Genomic DNA, 6,547 nt, shown 5'->3' on the forward strand with positions numbered 1-6,547 from the left:
GAGTGATAGCACAGTGGGTAGAGCGTTTGCCTTGCATGCAGGTGACCCGGGTTCAATTCCCAGCATCCCATATGGTCCCCTTAGCACCGCCAGGGGTAATTCCTAAGTGAGAGCCAGGAGTGACCCCTGTGCATCGCCGGGTTGACCCCCCCCCCAAAAAAAAGCAAAAAAAAATACATTGTAAATCTATATAATAATACGGATGTGTCTAAAGAGATTAGGTTGAATTCCCAAAGTCTGAGGAAAAAATGGTCATGCTTGTATTATTTTATTTACATGAAATTCTAAAATGTGCAAACTAATCTGCAGTGATAGAAAGGTCATCAGTGGATAACTGAGGGAGGAAAACAAGGGTGAGAAGGAGCACCAAGAATATACAGGCATGGCTCTGGAAAGATAGTCCAGAGGGTAAGGCCTTTGCTTTGTATGTGATCCATCAGTCCGGGTTCCATCCTCAGCATCTCATATGGTTCTCTAAGCACCACCACAAGGGACTCCTGAGTTCAGAGCTAGGAGTAACCCCTGAATATCACCATGTGGCCTAATATATATATTATTTATATATTATATATATTATATATATACCAGGTATAGTAGATACACTTACTCTCTTAACTGTGATCACAGTTTGATTTCATAGGTACAGATATAGGCTAAGGCTTACCAAATCCTACACTAGGTGTAATTTAATATGTATTCATTTTAAACCTAGTCATTTAAAAGACTACTACGAACAAAAGCATGAACAGAAAACAGTTCATAGAAAAAAATTCCCACCAGAAAATGGAATCATCAAATATAAAAGCTCCCCCTTCTCTATGTTTTTATTAATGACCTGCAGTAGACAGTGGCCCAAAAACATTAGGTACAAATGAAATAGGTTGAGAGAGAGAGACATTCACACAATCTGTAGCGTAGCCTACTGTTACAATTGGCTTAATTTATTATTAGCTACTGCTATCACTCTCTTACTGTGCTTAATTAATACTGTGCCTGAATTAAACAAAATCACTGGTTTGTATGTACAGGCAAAAACAGAGTATCTGCAGGGTTGGGTCCTCACGGCAGTTTCAGGCAGCTGGGGGTCTCAGAAAGGCTCACCCTGGGGTAAGTGTATGCTGCTATAACTATATTTAGACTTTTCTTATTTGTGAGCTTTTACCATCCTAGACAGCAGCTCTGGGATGAGCTCGTTTGCCAACGCCCCATGAGAACAACAAGAAAACCAGATGAGATGAGATTGCATTTGCTTTGGAGAGTTCTTGGGGAGCTGAGATCACAGAAGGAGGAAGGACTATGAGTTCATTTGATGGTGCAGTCACTTCTCTCTCGGCAGAAAGCTGAGGTCTGAGTGAAGGTGAGAGGAGAAAGTGTTGCTGGGGAACAGAGAGCCCAGAAGAGCTTTGAGTGACTGCCCGTATCCAAACAGACAAAATGGAAGAATTGTGGACCCATGAGCTCGAGCGATAGTACAGCAGGTAGGGCGTTTGCCTTGCACGAGGCTGACCCGGGTCCGATCTCCGGCATCTCATAGGGTCTTCCAAACACCGCCAGGAGTAATGTCTGAGTGCAGACTGAGTAATCCCTGGAGTATCACCTGGTGTGACCAAAGAAAAAAACAAAAAATACTGTGACTCGTGGATCCATATCCCAGGGAGAAGAGAAAAACCAGAGAGAAATTGCTGATACACAACTGAGATTTGGCCAGAGAGTAAGAGGATAAGATGCTTGTCCAGCACGTGGCCAGCCCAGGTTTGAGCTCTGGCACCACACACAATCCCTGATAAATACCACATGTAATCAGAGAGCCAGGAGGGCCCTTGATTGAGGACAAAACTGGGAGTAGCCCTATGTGCCACTGATGTGACTCCCAAATGTCCCCCAGAAGAAAACATAAAATCTAAACACAGATGGACAACTAGGAACCAACTCACAAAATGGCATACTTAAAAAATATTACCAGCCATTGCTCTACAAGTAGAATAATTCATATTAAAAAGCAGAGGTTGTCACACTAGATTTTGCAAGGCTCAACTAAATTATTTTGCAAGAAAAAGACACAAATACAGTGGCTATATTAACGTCAGACAAGATAAATAAGCATTAAGATAAGAAGTACTTCCAGAGACATATATTTGTGATTCCAGGGTCACACAAACATTATGTCTTTCATCAGATGTCTCATTAGATTCTCATTAGACATCTGATGAAAAAGACATGATGTATATGTCCTTACACCAAATATCCGATCATAGTCGGAGTCTGTAACACTAATTTCTCGGTAATTAATAGCGTCAGAAACAAAAGCATTGTAACGATGTTGATCACCTGAGCAATATCATCAACCACCTTCTTCTCACTGATACTTACAAAAATGATGAATCTGACAACTGAGGCATATACGTTCTCCTGAAATGCGCTGTCATGTTTCATCATCTGAATGTTTCATCATTCATCAAGATAGACTATTATGGTGAGACATAAGACAAGCTTCTCAGATTAGACGAGATTGATATCTTAAAGAATGTTCTCTTACAGAAATGGAATTAAATTAAAAATAAGATATCTCCTCTGTCCTCTTTCCTCTCTTATTTCTTCTCACACTTCTCTCCTCTTCCTCATTTTTCCTCTCTCTCTCCTTTATTCTCTCTTCTATTTCCTTTGCTCTCTCTCCCCTCTTCTCATGTTCATCTCTATCTTTTTTCTCTTCCAATTTCCTAAATAAAACTATTTCTCTTGCAAATAGTTAGCTCAGGAGATACCCCTGAGCACAGAGCCGGGGTAGCCCTTGAACACTGCTGGGAGTAGTCAAAAAATTTTTTTCTTCAAAGTAACAACTACTTGATTTTCTAAATAAATTATTTAATTTAATAAAGTACTTAGAAAATGCCAAATTATTTATATTTCTAAATTACCCATTAACTAGAGTAAATTATAAAAACGTTAGGAAGTTTATTAAGACTTTATTTACAAAGACAAAAGAGGTCTATTTATGATCAAAATGTTTATATTAAGCAAATAAAAACTGATTTGACACAGATTTACTAGAAGCAAGAAAGTAAAATGAAAAAATGTAAGTTGAAATATATTAACAAAGACAAAGTACATTAAGGTTAATAAAATGTATAGCTTCTGTAAGGCTAAGTCACAAAAAAACCCCAAAAAAATCAATTCTCAAGAAGAAAAGGAAGTAAACAGATCTTTAAAGCATTAATTATGTGATAAAAGAATATCAGGAGAAAAAAGAGCAAAGAATATTATGAGGACCAGAGAGATAGTACATGGGTTAAGGTGCTTACCTTGCAGCAGCAGACCTGGTTTGATACCCAAGACCACATATGACCCCCTGAGCACTGCCAGGAATGATCTCTGAGCACAGAGCCCAGAGTAAGCCCTTAGGATAGCCAAATTTGTTCCAATCCCTCCTCTCTAAAAAGAATGTCATGAAAAACTTTATGCTGATAAATTTGACAATTTAAATAAAAATAGAGACCAGGAGATAGTTCAAAATGCTGGAACACATACTTTGCAAGAAGAAGTTCCAGGTTAGAACCCTGACACCATAGATTTGAGCCCTGATATCATATTATCCCCTAATCACTGCCTGGTATTTTCCCCATACAAAGAAATAAGGAAATGAAAGATTCCTTGGAAAGCAATACTTATCAAATCGAGCAAAGGATAACAGAAGACTTTAACAAGTCTAATTATCCATCAAATGTGTTTCAAATCTCCCATCAAATAAACTGGTGATAAATGGTACAGTCAAAGAATAATCAGCATAAGTCTGTTATGGTTATGTCTCGATGATTCACTACCTCATCATGGCAAGGGGGTGGCAACGGTGCCAACCGGCCAAGAGCAAACCAACATGCCACCTGCGCAGCAGAGTGTGGCAAGCTACCCATGGCATATTTGATATGCCAAAAACAGTAACAAAAACGGGCCTCATTCTCCTGGCCCTGTAAGAGCACCCAGTTCAGCAGCATTGAGAAGGTCGAACAAGGAGAGGCTGCTAAAATCCCAGGGCCAAACTAGCCTGCCAAAATGAAGAAGGACTAAAATGACTGTGCACTTTTAATGCATATTCGCTGGCATTGGAAGCATCCATCAAAGACCTGAAGATCAAGATCAAGCACAGAAGATCAAGTACGATGTCATTGGATTGACCGAGATGAGAAGGAAATGATCACATCACACCGTTTTCGACACTGGAGAAAAACTGTTCCTCAGAACATGCAACAGGAGAGACATTGGTGGTGTTGGTGTCCTCGTCAACATGAACCTGGCCATGAGCATTGATTCGTTCAAATGCCTAAAAACCCAAATCAGACACATGTTTAAATAGATGTGGCTCATTGCAGGCAGTTTCTATCTTCGTTGTCTACACACCAACATCTAACTGTGACAAAGAAGAAATTGAGAAGTTCGACATGGAACTGGAGTTCTATAAAGAAGACCACACCTTCTGTAAGATCATTGTCAGTGATTTTAATGCCAATATAGGACCTAGAAGGTCACCTGAAGAACTCCACACCGGGACCCATGGTCTAGAATGGAACAAACAGGGTGAGAGACTGTCTGAGTTCATCATGTTGACCAAGACCATCCATGGTAACTCACAGAAGGCTGAATCTAAACATTGGATATAGGAGTCCTCCAGTGGACAGTTCCACAATGAAATTGACCATATCATATTCAATCGACAGTTTTGCTTGACCAATGTCACTGTTGTCCAAAACTTCCAAACAGGATCAGACCACTGTCTCCTTCATGTGAAATTTTACTTCACGGAGCGGGGGGAGAAAGAGCTGCAAAGTTTTAGAAGAGAATTCCCAGAACGACCACCAACTGGGAGCTCTTTGGCGCTATTGCAGCAATATGGGAAGATACTACCGTTGACAACATAGATGAAGAATATGATTGACTGGTTCAGCACCTCCATGATTGTGCAAGGAACGCTGAGAGAGAGAAAGCCACAGAAAGACGCCTGTTTTCAGAAACTCTCAAGCTCATACGCCAACATGGTTCGGTGCAAGCCTCAGGCAATCACAAGCTAATGTCTGAGCTCACAAAGCTGTGCAGAGAAGCAATAAAGGAAGACCTCAAAGAGAGAAGAGCAGCAGTGTTGGCTGATGCAGCAGAAGTCGGAAAAAGTATTCACAACACCCGCCTGTCCTTCACCAACTATAAGAACAAGATGACTGCCCTCCAACGTCCTGATGGACATCTTCCAGAAGGGCAATGGAAAAGGTTATCCACAACTTCTACTCGGATCTCTTCGATAGCCACGTCCACCTGCCCACATACCAAATTCCACAGGATGGATAAGTTGTTCCCAGAGTTCTCCCTTCTGAAATCCAACATGCCATGTCATTGGTAAAGAAGCATACAGCACCCGGTCCAGTAAAGGTCAGACCCGAACACCTGAAGAATCTGCCACCAATACTCGTCAATACACTGACTCAGCTCTTCACACACTACCTGTTGGAATGCGAGGTTCCTTTCCAATGGAAAATCAGCAGGACTGTTCTGTTGTACAAGAAGGGAGACATCCACGACATCAGCAACTATTACCCGATCTGTCTGTTATCCATCATCTACAAGTTGTTCACTCGAGTCATCCTGAATGGGATTGGCAGAACATTAGATGAAGGACAATCATGTGAGCAAGCCGGGTTCCGAAAAGGATTCAGCATGATCGACCATATCCACACAGTGGCAAGTTCACTGAGCTTTCTAGAGAGTTCAAGATGCCGCTCTGTCTAACGTTCATTGATTTAAAGAAGGCCTTCAATTCTGTTGAGACTGAAGCAGTCATTGAAGCCCTTGCCAAACAGGGCGTTCAAACTCAGTACATCAGGATCCTCCGTGAGCTGTATTATGGACTCACCACCAGGATCTCACCATTCTACAAGGACGTGATTATCTATGTAAAGAGAGGGGTTCAACAGGGTGACACCATTTCACCAAAACTCTTCAGTGCCACCCTCAAGAACGTCATGCAACGACTGGAATGGGAAGGAATGGGAGTGAAGATAGATGGTTGGCAAATACACCACCTCTGCTTCACTGATGACATCGTTCTAATAACACCAAACATTAGCCAAGTGGCACAAATGCTGGCTGACTTTGACTGTATTAGTATGGAAAGGTCAGACTGCAGCCGAATCTCACAAAGACAATGTTCATGAGAAACAGACTAGTTCCTGATGTTCCATTTTCTCTTAACAAAATGAACATCTCTGAATGCAGCAGTTATGTGTACCTAGGTGGAGAACTCAACATGATGAACAACCTGGCACATGAGCTGCACAGGAGGAAGAGAGCGGCGTGGAACGCCTTCAAGAGCATTGAAGAAGTTCTTAAGAGGACAAAGAACTTCTAGCTCTAGGCAAATCTTTTCGACTCCACCATTCTTCCTGCACTAATATACGCCTCAGAGACCTGGACCCTATGAAAACAGGATGAGAACGCTATTCGGGTCTCCCAAAGAGGAATCGAAAGAGCCATGCTTGGAATATCAAGTTTCACTCAAGTGAGAGAA

Source organism: Sorex araneus, chromosome 2, assembly GCF_027595985.1.
Source record: "Sorex araneus isolate mSorAra2 chromosome 2, mSorAra2.pri, whole genome shotgun sequence".
Taxonomy (NCBI): domain Eukaryota; kingdom Metazoa; phylum Chordata; class Mammalia; order Eulipotyphla; family Soricidae; genus Sorex; species Sorex araneus.